This window comes from Geospiza fortis, unplaced genomic scaffold (genome assembly GCF_000277835.1).
Source record: "Geospiza fortis unplaced genomic scaffold, GeoFor_1.0 scaffold173, whole genome shotgun sequence".
Classification (NCBI taxonomy): domain Eukaryota; kingdom Metazoa; phylum Chordata; class Aves; order Passeriformes; family Thraupidae; genus Geospiza; species Geospiza fortis.
The window spans coordinates 5,712,704-5,728,592 of record NW_005054334.1 but is presented as its reverse complement, the minus strand read 5'-3'; the positions used below and the strand labels follow the sequence as shown (position 1 = coordinate 5,728,592).

At 38.4% G+C, this 15,889-nt stretch overlaps 1 protein-coding gene across 3 annotated transcripts in view; it reads left to right on the top strand.

Annotated features, from left to right (window-relative positions):
• ATF7IP (activating transcription factor 7 interacting protein) overlaps window positions 1–15,889 on the top strand; it is an 82,575-nt gene that overhangs the window by 13,747 nt on the left and 52,939 nt on the right. The window contains exon 1 of one of the 3 annotated variants that reach the window (XM_031057778.1): window positions 2,070–2,667. The exons of the other annotated variants lie outside the window; for them this stretch is intronic. The gene's annotated coding sequence lies outside the window, so the exon portion shown is untranslated. Of the gene's footprint in view, window positions 1–2,069; window positions 2,668–15,889 lie in introns of those variants that run through there. 3 annotated transcript variants of the gene reach the window in all.

The following is a 15,889-nucleotide window of genomic DNA, read 5'->3' as shown; positions in this document are numbered from 1 at the left end:
AGACGGAGGCTGCCGCTGGTCAGGGGCTCAGCCCCTCTGCCCTGCGTTACCGAGTTGGTGCGTTTCTAACTCCCAGATCAATGGCTCCTCCTCTCTGTGAAAACGTTTTGTGTTCGAAACTGAGCTTTGTCATAGCCAGTGGTGTGAGAGGGAGGAAGGCGCAGCCAGGGGGTGCGGGTGACTCTGCCCGAACGTTCTGGAAGCGGGGTGGTGCTTCCCGCAGACTGCAGATGCAGCGCTCGCCCGCGGGGGCTGCCGGCAAGTTCAGGCATGGACTTCCATAGCGGACTGGAGCCTGGAACAGAAAATGCTCCAAGGCTCTTATTTTTACAGTATTTGTTTTAATGTGTTAAGAACCATACTATTATTCAGGTATTCGTGCATAACGCAATAGAGCTGGGGGGAGGGTAGGAACAGGCTATATTTGGGAAATCTAAGGGGTTTAATTTTTTGTTTTTTAAAGCAGCACTGGTGCCCTTTCTTTTTAAACTCAGAAGCTGTTAATCCGGTGATTCATTCTGCAAATGACAACAGAATCGCTGAAAGATGTATTTTGCATGCACTTAGATGCGCTAGCATACAAATATCAGTCTGAAAGTAAGGCAAATGAAAAGATATAGGTAACATAAAAGGTATGTTAATGATTGTCACTTTAATGTGATAGGCATTCTGGGAAAATAATTAGCTTTCCCTTACAAATCACTCTGGTGTTTTGGATGCAAAAGGTGAGGATAAATTATAACAAGTTAGGAGTACTTTACATGGCTAAGTATTTTCAGATACAAAACCAGTATCTTTTTGACATTACAGATGAGCATATTGTGTTATGCTCAAATAACCTAGAACCAGCCATAATGAACAAATTATGCTTGCTGCAGAAAATGGGACATATAATTTGACTGTATATAGCTTTGACACTGTTGGCATCCTAAAGAGGAACAGTGCAGGGAACTAGAAGAGACCGGGATCTAAAGCAGGCTCTTCTGGTCCTGAGACGCTCTGCCATGTTCAGATTAATAAGCATCCCTGTCTCCGTTACTTTGCTTTTTCACTAAATGGTGCCAGGCTGCAACTACAGCTGCCTATACAGCTGCCTAAATGTCTAGCCAAACTTGATTTTATTTAAGGTTTCACAAATTTGTGTTTGTAGCTAGTATAATAATGTACCTATTTGCATTGGTTCTTTCATACTGTAAGAGTTCTTGCAAGGTGGCAAGGGAGGAGGGAAGAGGTATTGGCGAATTAATCCTTTATACACACACTCTTAAAGTCTAGCCTCTTTTTTCTTTCCCAGAAAAACCGTACAGTGACTTCTAGAACACATATTTGTCAAATGTAACCTATTCATCTATTTAATTGAACTTTGGAAGAAAAAAGGTAAGAATTTTAAAATTAGGTTTTAAAAGTCAAAGTGAGGCTGAAATCCAAGTTTCTGCTGCTGTCACTCTACCTTAGAGGTACTTGAAAAAATAATTGTGGTTGAGAGATTTTTTTTTTCTTTCCCTCCTATACCTAACTAATTAAGAAAAGTTAAATGTGAAATAGAGACAACAAATTAAATGGCCTGACATGTTACTTGTCAGTATTAGGTTAAAAATGAATTTGTCTTACTTGAAACTAATATTTATTTCTTGTTGGAAATCTGCAAAATACTGGAAATACTAGGTTAAGAATACCTGGTTGCTGAGTGTAGTGTAATTTTTCTGGTGTTATTTCTGTTACACAATGACTGTGAACAGCGTGTGTGTAGCATCCTGCTTGATACAGGCTGCAATTTATTTTGCAGTCACTATTGTCAATTTTTATTTATATGAACAATGAGAGCGGCACTTGACTTCTGACATGGATCTGGATTATTAGTAAGCAAATACCTAGAAAGGTATATTCTAGAACCCGTGGGGAGGGGCAGAGCTTTGCTCAGCAATATCCTGCTGCAATTTAGTCTTGAAATCAGGCCCCTTCATGTAAATTTTACTGGCGCCAGCTAGCTGTAACTGCAGTCTGGCTCCCTGTCGGCAGCAGCGAACATGTGTCATGGACTTCTCCTTCACACGGGCTGCAGGAGCACTCTGGTTTCCGGACAGAAAAAGCAGCACTGATGAACGTGAAAAGATGTACAAAGGAATCTAGGTGTAATTAGATTGCTAGGAAGTGAAAATCCTGAGGGGATTTCAGCTTTCTTGGGGTTTTTTTCAGTGTGCTATCTTGCGCTGTGGTGTAACAAATCTTTGCCTGTTGGTACTACAGTGTGGTGTGTGGGAGGTACTTCACTGCACATAGTTGCTGCAGCACTCATAGTTGGCAGCACATAAGGCAGTACAAAGAGTACAACTGGAGGCACTTGCAGTTGCAACAGTTTCCTTAGAGGCTGTGGCATGCTCAGTGAGCTGCAGGGGCACTCTGACGCAGTCAGCTACATGTGGAGAAGTAGGAATTCCAGCAGGCTTTAAAGAACAGATGTAGGCTACTAGCTGAGAGGTGTAACAGCATAGCTCAGGCTGGCTGAAAACAGTACTCATGCTGCTGTGTAAACAAAACAAGGTCTTAGTATCAAGATGGCCGACCTGGAAGTCTGCTTGTAGCTCATAATACTTATGCAAATGAGCTGCATGTCAGTGGCTTACTCAGAGGAGGAAGCTCATTTTGCACGTGCCATCTTCTCACCAGGTAAGAGAATCAACTAATTTTCTGCATTCATGCTTTAAAGGACTTGGAAGTTAATTTTTCATCTAGGTCCCACCCCCTCACTTTGGCACAATGCCAGGAATTAAATTTCAGTGCAAGTGGCATTTTCTGGGAAACCCAAAAGTCATTTGTTCTGCTGTTTTTAGGGGGAATGTTACCTAGAAATTACTGTAGACTATTTACTTTAGTAAAACTAAGTAGTTAAAAATATTCAAAATTTCAGTATGTAGTTTTTGTTGGTGATGTTACTGCTTTTGTTTGATTCAAACCTCTACTGTTTTGCTAGTGTGTTATTTTTGTCTCTATAGTGACACTGGTTGATGCACATGGAGGCTTAGCAATAGTGAGAGCTTATCCTGGAGGGGGTGCAGAGTTGACAAAGTTGAATCCACCAATTGTGTTTCGGCTTCATGGTGTTATGAAGGATCATTTTTATTCTGGTCGTAATTTGAATTTTCTTCTTATTGAGATTACAAAGCTCTTAAAGCAATTAGATACTGAACTGTTGTCCATGAATCTTTTAGTATATATACTTTCTTAAATGCCTGTATGTACATTTAAAAAAGCTGTTTTTGTAAGAAGGAAACTACATCAGAATAGGGTGGTTTTTTGATCTCTCCCCCTGAGAAGACAATAACCTTACCTTAAAGCAGAAAATTTTAACAGAATTGAAGTATTGTTAATTACATAATATGCTCTATTGTGGTTATGCATGTAGTGCATGAAATGGCTGCACAGGGCAGACGTGCTGGTTCTGCACAAATACATTTGTGTTGTTTCTATTTTACAAGTGAAAGTAATGACAACCTGAAAGACTGGAGAGATAGTAAGAGAAAATTATTTGAAAGTATGGTCACTGACCTAGAGAAAAGAGACAACTGGAGATGCATTAACAAGCCAACAGAACATGGCCACTTAAAGGCAGACATCAGCTCACGATAGGGATGTGGAACTGGTAGTAGACAGGCCTGTTTTGCTTGAAGGAAAAATAAGATTAATTAAAGAGAATGACAATAAAGAGGTAGAAGGACAAAGTAAGCAGATAAATAATTATTATTATTATAAATTATAAAAGCCTTAAATGACAGTGATAGATATTGAAAGTATTGGAGGCATTCTGAAATGGCCTGGGAATTAAGGCTGATAGGGTAAACATGCTAGGCAGGAGAACCGTAACTGCTTGATATTGCAGAGGGGAGAATTTAACAGTAATAGAGAAAGGTGAACTTTCCCATTCATATGGCAGAGAAAAATGCTGCATGCCTACAGTACGGGCCCAATGAGTTGCAGTTTGTAGACAGCTCATGCACTTTGAAACCTTGGGTAACTTTTTAGTGCTAACTTAAGATTTTACATGGACAGAATTTTGCTTGTCCGCTTATATATATATTTTGTAGTCTGCGTGTCCAGACTACAAAAAGTAACACTAGAAACCTTTAACGCCTATAAAGTTTTCCATAAATGTCAAATTCCGTTAGAACCAGTCTTGCTTTCATTGTTATATGAAGGAAGCAGTTTAGGGCCTCTCCCTCTTTTCTGTGAAGTGTGTTAGTATGGTAGAGGAGAAATGGCATTGAGTGGGACATGAAAAAAGTAGAAAACTGATTAAAATAAAATGTTCCTGAGAGGAAAATCTTGACTGGTAAAGCAAACAATAACAAATGTGATATTTGTTAAGAATTGAGAAATCTAACAGTAATGTATGTGATGATGATAACAAAATCATAGTGAAAGAAAAAGGATATATCACAGTAAATATTTTGGTATTATTTTAGAATTATTTTTATGGAAGTGAGATTATATTACAAGATCATGTAGACAACTTAAGTTTTTGAAGCATTGAAGTTACAAGGAAGATACTAAAGATTCCATGATAGATATTTATTAGCAAAGGTTATAAGGAGGTCTTTGTAATCTGCATCCAGGAGTTTTAAAAGAATTGGCTGAGAATTCTGAGATGTCCCTCCCAGTAACTCAGTATAAGGTTGGAATTGTGGAAGCCCCTGAAGACTTTTTGAAAAGGTCTGGAGAAAAATCATGGAGGATTAACAGTGTGTCAGTAAATAGAATATTATTTCAATCAATTATTTAATTGCTGAAACACTATTATAAAAAGGATATCCTAATTAATTTGTTTTAGAACAAAATTCCTTGGTGTAAATACCCAGTGTCTTTAATGCACTTACTCATTGATACTCCTTAAATAACAACTTCCCTTCCCCAATCCTGTATCAATGAAACATTAAATTGATTTTTCAAGCTTTTGAAGGGGAGAGGGTTGCAATCATGCTCCAAGTAGAGTTTAGTAAAATAGTTACTTATTGTTAACTTTGAGGATGGAAAGATTGACTCTTACAGAGTCATCAGGATAATTTAGTAGGACCCAAACACCATTTATTAGATTTATTAAATTGTATGTGTTACCTTTGCACCCTAAAATCAGATTTCTATATCTATAGACCATCCAGCATAAAACACATTTGCTTGACAGGATACTCTGTCCTGGAAGTAAGTGGGGATCACACAGACAGAATAGATAGGTAAAGCCCAAAATAGACAGGTAATGTGGAGAGACAGATTCTATAGCATACAGAGAAAGAGTAAGGAAGTCATATTCTTTATAAAGTTATGTTCCTGGATGTTACTAAATGCTGATGATGTGAATTATGCCTCAATAAAGGTTGCAGTCCTGTTGTCTGTATTGGTATTTTACAATGCTGGAAAATTAGGAGGGGTCCTGGCAAAAAGCACAAGAATGATTATGACCTGCTGATACTCACCTTGGGGCTATATAAATAAAATAGTTTTATGGTTGCAAATGCAAGCCTGGGAGAGGTGGTCATGCATACAAATTCATCAGGAGAGTCTGTAGTATGTCTGAAAAATTATCAGGAAACAGTTCAGCTATGCTATGTGCCAGCACATGAAGAAAGGATGTATAATGATTCTTCACTCATTCAAAGAGAAATCTAGCCTTTGATTTTTTTAGGTGAGGTGAAACTGCAGCCTGTCCTTTGCAGGAAGCAAGCAAGCATGTTGGCTTGCTGGGTCTCCAGGCAAGAGACAGACTGTGGACAAGTGTTCGTTTTGATGTTACAGGTTTCTAGGCAGAATCTTTCTGGAGGTTGACTTAGAGCAAACCTTAAATGGTCAAAATTAAAGATGCTTTCCTTTGTGTCTTTTATACATTTTATCAATGGAGGCATTTTTAAGTATAATTCTTACTGTCAGCTTCTGGCATGTAACTCCGGGTCACATCTGGGAAACTTCCAGGCAAGAAAAATGAAGTTTCTTGTAAATGGTCACCCTGAGTGACTGTGCAGATGCACTTTCCTCCATATGATTTTTTATGAAATTTGGGAAGGTAAGCAGTCTAAAATAGCTGTATAAATTTTTATGTACTTATGTGTTTCTGAAATGGTATTACTGGTTTGTTGCTTCATCAGCTGGTTTTCCGCCTCATAAATCAGTAAAATAAAGTGGGTTTTTTTGGTAGAAGTGCTGTAAGCTCTTCACTGAAGAAGGTGTCTTTTGCAGACCAAGTACTACCAACTCATGAATGCATTGGACAGTATCACTACAGCCTGGCCACTGTTTTCTGGCTCAAAAAATTTTTACATACTGTTCTGGCAAAATCATTGTCAAATAATGTATCAGTAGAGGTAAACGTGCAGCTCCTTTTTTTGGTATTATATTATACTGTGAATCCTAGTTTGATATTCTGCACAGAACATCAAACTGGGATTCACAGTATAATATGCTTCATGAATTTATAATATTGTTTTATTTTTGAAAATTTGCATTAACAAGCAAAACAATGACCTCATTACTGGAAGAAAAGTGTTCTGCTTTTGATCACTTCCATCCTTTCCACTTAGGAATGCAACACTGGAGTTGGAGGTGGCTCTAGGCCTGGTTTTTCTGATGTCCTAAACAGATCATGTATCTAGGTGCATTTTATTAGTTCACTGAGTTAGTGTGTATGATGTCACTAGTCAGCATGAACAAAATGTTGCTGGCTGACGTCAGTCCACACAATTGCTGCCAGCAACCCTGCAGAGGTGATGGGGTAACTGCAAACTGGGACTTATGGTAGCTTTGAAAAGAATTCATCAGGAAAAAAAATTAAAGCCTCTCATCCTTGATGTGAAGTTTAAACCCAGGAAAGCCTTCCAGAATTACTTGTGCGTCTTGCATAATAGCAGGCCTCATTGAGGTCATTAATAAACAGGCATAAGAAATACTTTGGGAAGTGTAAGTTGATCTCATTTGAGGCCTGTAGCTTCTTAATCTAAAAGACAAAGGTCCATCTGTTGACTAGATGGATCATCTCTTCAATTTTCCTTTTTATTTTGCTTCTGTGTCCTCTAAGAAACCTAGCGTGAAAACTTGCTGACTGCTGTGGACAAAGAACACTTTGCGTATCTTTTTCCTGCTTTCTTCTTCAAGGATCTTAGACAAAGAAAATAAGGAAACACAAAAATTAATTCTTTCATTGGAGAACGTGGAAAAGAAATGCCTTCAGACTACAGATTTTAATTTCAGTTTATGTTTAGAAGTCCATATTCCTTTGTAATAGTAACAACAATCTGTATCCGTTGCAATAATAAAAACAAGTTGTAATTCATAGAAAACATTTCATATTCCTTCTGTTAGGATTTTGTTACAGATATGGCTGTTGACATTTGGTCATCCCACAGCACAAAAAATAAATACTACTTAGCAGCTCAAGTGATACAGCACTTGCTAATTGACTCCCTTTTATTAAGATTCTTACTGCAAGATGAGAAAGTCCAATAGCTGGGTTGCTTTTAGATAATTGGCATTTTACTCTACATCTTTGAGACTTCTGTGTAACATTGGGTTTGTCGTCTCCTATTTCAAATGGGTAATTAAGCACTTGCTTTTTTCCCTGATCATTTTAAGGTAATGATTTGAAGAACTGTTGCCTGAAGTGCATGCATGATCCCACTTATTTAGTATTTCATAAAAACATCGCTATTTGCAGTTCTCATCACAAGAGTCTACACCTAATTATTAACATTTCATCCTCTCCTCTTTCTTCCTCCATCATTACTTAATCCAAAGGGAGATGTCTCAGTATTTAGTTAATGTAACACAACCCTTTTAAGAAGACATTGAAGAGTACTTCTTAATGCTTAAGTGCTACTTAATAAAGACAGGAGAGAATGGGACTCTGTGTATGGATATTGACTATACTATTTAAGATGGTACTGCATAGCAGTGGTGGTGCATATTATGATAGAGTTCTGAAAAGCTTGTTGCCTCTTTTGAATATTGTTACTGTATGCAAAGGGTGCAGAGTAGCTGTCCAGGGCATAGGATGCTGTCTTGTTGCATAGGAAACCCCGCTGGATTAGGTGACACTCAGTGTGGGCAGTCTCTCAAGGAGCAGTAACCTCATAGCAGTATTATCTACAGAAATATGTTGACTGTGTGGATTTTTGTGGTCTTTTTTCATTTCCTGCCACTGTGAAATCTGCTGCTTGATGCCTGTGTATTGGTAGTGTCACTGAAGATCATTTATATTGGTTCTTTTTTTTTTTTGCAAGATAAAAGGAGAACATGTATGGGCTCATGTCACATTCTTTAACTGAAGGGGTTCAATCTCATGTATCAGAGTAGTATTTTACTCCATTGTAGAATAAATCTAGATAATATGCTAATTGCTATGTGGTATGATTTTTTTTTCATTCCTTTTAGTATGAAATTCTCTACTTCCTTGCTGAACTTAGGTGGAGAAACCAAAATCAGAAAAGGCAAGATGATTACTGAATGTCTGTGGGGTTTCTGTGGCATTGTGGTGACTGTTTTTTGTCACATGCAAATATTCTAAGATATTTTATCTACACATAGATACTTAGAAAAGCATAGGAAAAAGGAAGCTTCCCCCGCATCCCCTATTCCCCTCTGAAAAATCTATTTTATTGCCTTTCATAAAAGGATTGGAATGAGATGAGGTTATTTAAAGAATAAGTAGGGTTCCAGTGAATATGCCAAAATGGCAAATATCAAAATTGAGATGAAACTAAGATGTTGCTTAGCAACTGTGGTACTCTTTGGTAGCCATAGATGAATACACTGCTGCTGTAAAGTGAGTCTATCTGAAGCAGGATTTCTAAAGAAATTACTTCATGAAATTTATACCAATTTATTCCTCATTTTGGTGAACCTTTTAAGTGCCTTTGTCAGGGATGGGAAACAGAAACCTGGCAATAAAACTTATTTTGCAAATTTTTGTTTTTCTAGAGATAAACAAGGCTTTCTACCAAGTATTTTGGTCTTACATTTTATATTCTAGTAGCAATAAACTCCAGCTTTCCTGTTCCTTGACTTGTCTTCGCAATGGATGCGGGATTATACTGGATTAGTCATGCATGGGCTGCAGTTGCAGAATGAGGAGAAAAAAGTGTTTCATTATATCTGAATAATATAAATTGCTTTCAATATTTTTCCTCATTGCACCATATTTTAAAATCTAACTTCTTAGTTGTTGTGAGCTGTTTCAAACATTCTTCTGAAATGAAATTTTGCAGGTGGAAGATGGGTTATGATGGTTGAAACCTATGTATGAAGAGTTTCAATTTGTGGGAATTTTAAGAGTGCTCCTTTTAATCAAGTTTTGTAGTATGAGGAGCTTATACAAAAAATGTGTTATATTGCATTGCACTTCAAGTTTATCCTGATTTTTTCATGGGAATTCTTACAATTAAAAAACCCATCCAAAAAGGTGTTATGTTTTTGACAGGCACTTAAAAGAATTTGTCCATTGCTTGGTGTTCCCTAGTCTGGACTTCCGAAAATAACCTTTCCCATGTAGAATGGGATTCTTGGGCCTTGCAGTGTACCTTGCCCTAAAAACAAAGACATTCATGGCAGTTTTTATTTAATATCCTGTTTGTCTATGTTGTTATTATGTATATTCATAAATAAGAGCTGAAAATAACTTTGTATGTCTGCCGAACTTGTTACTCTTTGCAGTGTCTTTAAATATATTTCTCTATATTTTTAGCAGCAGTATTTACTGAATGAATAGTTTATATTGCCGTGTCAGAAGACTAAGGAGTAAAAAAAAAAATTACTTGAAGAAAAATATGCAAAATGAGCCACTCATTCGATTGGTTGACCGAAGAAGGGGAAGTGAGGTGCTTGGAATTCATATTTCAGGTGTGATAAAAGTCAATGTCTTATATGAATTAGAAATTAAGTTTCAGAAACAATCTTACTTTAGCTGTACAAATTTTTTTGCATATCTGACCAGAGATAGGAAACAAGATGAATTTGTTTTGCTGGGAGAAAATTGCCTTAAGGATAAGTTCACTTATGCTTATTGCAGCCTGATGATTTATTGTTTCATATATTTTTTAGCTTCCGTATACAAGAATTACATTTAAAACCCTATACAAATAAAACTAGATTCTCAAGTTCACAACCTAATTACCATTTTAGGCTTTTCTTATTATAAGTCATCTGATAGTCTTTTCCTCAACTGTATGTATCTATATGAATGCAAAATGCATGAAGTATATAAAAGGTCTGTGTACATAACATATTCAAAGAAGAGGGGAGTTTTGTTGTTGTTTTTTAATGACTTAGCTTATTAGTAGAAGATGGCTTATCTTGAAAGGTACCTTCTCAACTGTGCAATTACTGCTGTGTTGCTGAAGATGTAACAGTCCTTCAGAGAAGACTGGTGGAGTAGTCATCTGACCACCTTTAAAAGTCCCATTTTAAAGGGGTTTTAATATCTGACAGCTAATACGGATCTTCTGGTAATGAAATCAGTTGTACAGCTTAGGTCACAGAATATCTTAGATTGGAAACAGCCTTTAAAGATCATGTGATCGGGTCTTTCTTGGGAAAGAGAACCTAGATGAGATTATATGGCATCCTGTCCAATTGCATCTTGAAAACTTCTAGTGATGGGGATTTTGCCACATCCTTGGTGAGGTTGTTTCAGTAAATCATGTTCTCCTTGTTAAGAAAAAATAAAGAAAAAAGTGTCTGTCATATATTGACACACAAGTCTTGTGTTTTCCTGATTCTTTACCTACCAACTGATTTCTGCCAAACTTTAGCCCCACTCTGGTTAAAAAAGGATTTTCCCATCAACTGTGTAGTTACTTTCAGGACACTACTCTCATTCATCTTCCTTTGTTTCTGTTTAAGTAGCTTTGTTTTTCAGAGTATGTGAGTTGACAAGAATTGTTAGCACTAGGTGTAAGCATCTCAGAAATGAACACACTGTGCTTTGTTGGTTAAGGTGCTACTGATATAGGTCAATACAACTGTGCCATTTAAAACTTGAGTGGCGTCATTTCAAAACTTATTCCTACTGGTGTTAAATTTAGAAGTCTGGCCACAAGGTGATAATGAGAAAAGAGTGTCTCTTATATGGTAACAATTAAATCTAGACTATTGCGTTTGGTCTCCTAATGAGTCAGGTAAATGGTATACAGCGAGATCATATGTCTGCGGTCTATGCAGTAAGTATGGTGAGTAGGTGGGTGTGTCAAAGGTTCTAGAAAGGAAGAATACAGTAAGAACTGGTACCCTCTCTGGCTACTTTTTGTCATTAAAGCCCCTTTCAAAGCTAGTTCTGTTTTTCTTATAATTTATTTCTGTTACTGGAACTACATAAAGAAATCATAGATTCATTTACTTCCTGCTTCCTGTTCCTTGGGCAGCTTAGCAAAGAATTATATCTGGAAATCTGTGTCTCTAGAACTTGTTCCAGACATGCTGAAGTTAAAGACTCATCCATGCAATGGTTGTTTATATATTAGCTTATTAAACATTTAAAGGACCTTTTGGGTGACATATCGGGTAATTTTTGTTACAAGTCTTTACAAATGTGAGATGTGACAAATCTTTGCCTAGGAGCAAACACAGAAAAATAATTGTCCACCCACTGACCCAAGTGAATTTAATCTGCCATTATAGACTTTTACTAGAATAAGTAAGTCTTACTCTGGTTGCATGTTTTGTATTCTAAGAAACTGACTGCCATAGAACTTTATTAGAAAGCGACGGTTTATCATTGTAAAAACAAGAATTACATGCATTATCTGGGGTCCTTAGCATATTAATACAATATGTTACCGGTACTAAAAATATGCCTTTTTTTTTCTTCTTTTTCTGTATCTAGTAATGAATAGAATATTAGGTTGGCGTTTTCTTTCCTAGTTCCCATCATTTCACAACATTAGTTTCCTTTGGAAAACATTTAGCCTCTGATAAATGAAAAAATGTCTTGTGGAAGGAGACAGTTTCTAGTAAAATGCGTTAGAAGTAGCTAATTAACATCTATGCAGTAAGCTACTTTTCCTTTAAGAATGCTGGCAACAAACAGTCCTAACCCTAGGTACAAGTAATGAAGTTTGGGTGAGCTGTAGTTTTTACAAGAAAATTTGTGTGTTTTGGTCTGTTGGGTGATGGTGGGGTTTTCCCCCTTATTTTACTTGGAGGCTTTTTTATACACAGATTCTTTTTTTTTTAATTTCAAATACTTGGGATTTCTGTTTAATTTTTGAGATTCTGTTTTGTTGAGTCATTCAGAAGATACCAACTGTCTTCAGTGATCTTTGTGATCAACCACGTGCTTTGGCCACTTTTTTTCCCCGATCTCCTTATTGAATTGCGACAGAAAAAATACCGTTTTTTCATTCTAGCAGTGCTTCTGTGTATCTTGTGTATCAGATGGCACATTTCAGGCTGCCCAAGAGCTAGGTTAGACAATGTACATGTCCTGTGTGCACTGGCTGCTTCATTCACCTTACAGTGTTGGCTTTCACCTGCTTTTACCTGTTCCAGGAAACAGAAACCTGGGGGCGGATGTGTTGAATAGAAGGGTGTGGGAACCTGCTTACTTGCTTGTGCTGCAGTCAGAAGAGTGTATGCTATCAGTTTCAGTGAAAATGAAACTATGGTTGGTCATAAAATTATGTACATGTAGATTACTGCTGGAGTTACTATCATGGAACATGTACGTACATAATATCTTTAAGATTTTTCGTTTTATGGACTTTATTTTGTATCTAAATTTTATTCTTCAAATGCCTTCTCTGTTGACTGAGTTCTTTTCTTAATTTATCCTGCTTGCCCTTCCAAATGCCACAAGGTCTTTAGTTTCAAGTGGAGGAATCGTACAAGTGTTTCTGGTGAGGCGTGATTAACAAGGGGTAACTCAGGAGCCAAGAACTTCGTGTGGGAGTCTACATCTTGTAAGGATTAGGCGGCATTTGTTGCAGGTCTTGTGGATTACTCCATTGCCATCTCACCAAACCGACATGGGCTATTACAGTCAGAAAGATGGTTTCTGTTCCAGCTTGCCTAGAAACGAAAGTGAGAAAGAAGATACTATGCAGATTATTTTGATTTGAAAAGATAATTACTTCAGACTTTATTGTTGTCACTCAAAAAGCCCCGTGGAAACCCTGAGGGAGCTGAGTACGCCGTGCCCGCCCGTGCCGTCACGTTAGGGTGGCTGCGCGTGCCTCGGCCCCTCGCGTTGGCCGCGCCGCGCTCCCGCCCCGCTGCGGGGCCGCTCCCAGCAGCAGCGCGGGCTATTTTTAGCCTGTTGCCAGGCAGATTTGGTGTATGCAAAGCAGCTCTGCGGCAGCCAATCCCGAGCAGGTATGCAAATCTCCGGCAGTCCCCGTCGGGTAAGGAGCCGACGAGAGGACAAGATGGCTGACGAAGTGCTGCCTTGGCCTGCCTCAGACACTTACTGAAAGAAAACTCATCTTTTCATGTGGGAAATGGGGAATAGCCTCCCTGCCCCGGCCGGCACAGAGTCCCCACCAGGCTTTGGTTTATGGAAGAGCTGGTGTCCTTACGCCCTGGCAGCGTGCCCCTTCCATCCTGTGTGTGGGGCAGGTCTGGTGCGGGCCAGGTAGGGTGTTCTGCCCCTGCCCACAAACGGTGTCTTCCCCAGGTGAAACCCTCCCAACACCCAACTTACCAACTGCTGGTTCAGTTCCACTTTAAACTTGCTTTTTAAACGCAATCTTTGCGAAAAAACTTCGTACAAGGTGCTTATATTTGTGGCAAACAGTAATGTTTCAATGCAGCATCGCCTCGTTCGTTGCAAGCTTTCACTTCTGCTTCTTGTGGCATTCGAGAAGTAACTGGGGATCACTGTCAGCATCAGGTAGCTCACCTCTGAATTCTGATGTCACTGAGCTGCCAGCTGGAATTCCAAGGTTACATCGCCACAGCTAGCTGCATATGTGATACGGGAACTAATCTAGACAATAGACTGTTCAGGGTAAATATGTCAGGTTTTTCATTACAATAGTGTTATTCTGCATTTTATCTAACAGAAGACAAGGGGTGCAAATGTGCATATGTTAGTGATACTGTGTCAAATTTGCAGGCTGTTGAATTACTGAAAATCGTACATTTAAAATTTATAAAGAATTTCCTTATTAAAGGAAAAGTAGTGTATTTTATAATGCATAGAAAAGCTTAAGCATGATCAGAACATCTTGCCTTTTTTCTGAGATTGTTCTTTTTCCACTGAGTCTCTCATATTTTTTGATCTGGATGTGCATGAACAATTAATTTAGATTGTTCAGGTTAAAGTTTGGAATATCAAAAGTTGAATAAGTTTTTTGTTGTAGATGCGTTTTGGCAGTTGCTGGCCATATCTGGAATTATTAGGTCCTACTCATTCAGGGGTAATGGAAAGGAAATTCAAGCTGTTTATTCTATGCCGGAGATGAAACTGTAATCTAACATTGAGACTGTGTATAATATTATTCATCAAATAGATCTTTAAATGCACAAATTCAACTTCACAGTCCGTAAATCCTTTTTTGTAATTAAAAAAAAATTCAACTTCTTTAGAGTTTTAGTTTGTGCTAAAAAACTCTTTCTGTAAGAAAGCTGAATGTTGCTGTTACCACTGTTTAAAACAGCAGGATTTGTTTAGTGTTTGGAGATGTCACAGCTGAATTGAAAGCTGATGTTTTGAGTTGTTGATAAAAGCTGGAATCTCTAACACTTGTGGGAAGTAAGAAAACACATTATCACAGCCTTGTTGCTCTGGCTGAGTTCCAGTCATGCAGTTTTATTAGTTTAATAACCTAAGTAGCTGTTAAAATTCAGTATACAGAAAAAGATACATTTTTTCTTGGAGAATCAGCCTCTGTGTGCTAAATAGTGGGTGTTTCTAAGGGACTTGAGTTGCTTGTAAAATTTGTGTAGGAGAGACTCTCCACTTGTTTTCCATTCTTCCATGTTCCAAAGAATACAGTTATCTAGGCATAAAGTGATGAACATGCAAGAACAACTTTGCAAAACCAGCAGCAGATGAAATATCTTAACCAGGTAAACAGACCTGTCAGTCATTTTTGTCCCATGAGGAATTCATTTTTCCCACAAGGCATCAAAGCATTATGGGGGAAAAAAACCTGACAATTTTGGTAAGAGAAATAGATTAATGAGGCAGTGTCAGAGGGGGTATTATCCTCTTGAGGTAGGAGACACAAGAGAAGTGCTTAATTTACTGTGATGTCAATGTGATGAGAGCATAGCTCAAGTTAGAACCTGATGCTATCACATAGACAATAAACAAGACCAACTTCTTTGAGATTGTACTGTGAGTTTACTCTGGTTTAAGAAGGCTTTAACCATGTAGGTGCCTGTTTTTCTTAGGCAGAGATACATATGTGGCCTTAATGTTTTGCTGAATTTCAGGAGGCAGTTTTTTGCAACAGCGGGGAAGAATGGCTTCTCCTTTCATGGCAGAAGTCCTACTGCAGTCATGACAAAACACCAATTTTCTGTTGGAATACTAAAAAAAGCAGTGGTACTGCATACGATCTGAAGAAAGGAAGGTTTTCCAGATGCCATGCTTAACCAGGTTGGATCTCGAGGTTTTTCTGATTCAGCATTCAACATGGCAGGAATTCAGTGATTGCCTAACAATGCTCCTGCGCATTAAACACCTGTTCCCTATGGCGGCTGTGCACCCGTACTCGTGGGTCAGCGCTGTTGTGCAGCTCCAGGTCTCAGACGGAAAGCCCTTGGCTTTCTATGGCGCCCTTTGGAAAATCCCGCTCCTTTAATGCGCGCCCCCGCGCTCGTGCCCGCGCCCGACGTCTGCCGCGTGGGGCTTGTTGCTGGGTGGAATTTCAGGCCCTCCCGTCTGATTGGCTGCCGCGCGGCCGCTCCGTTC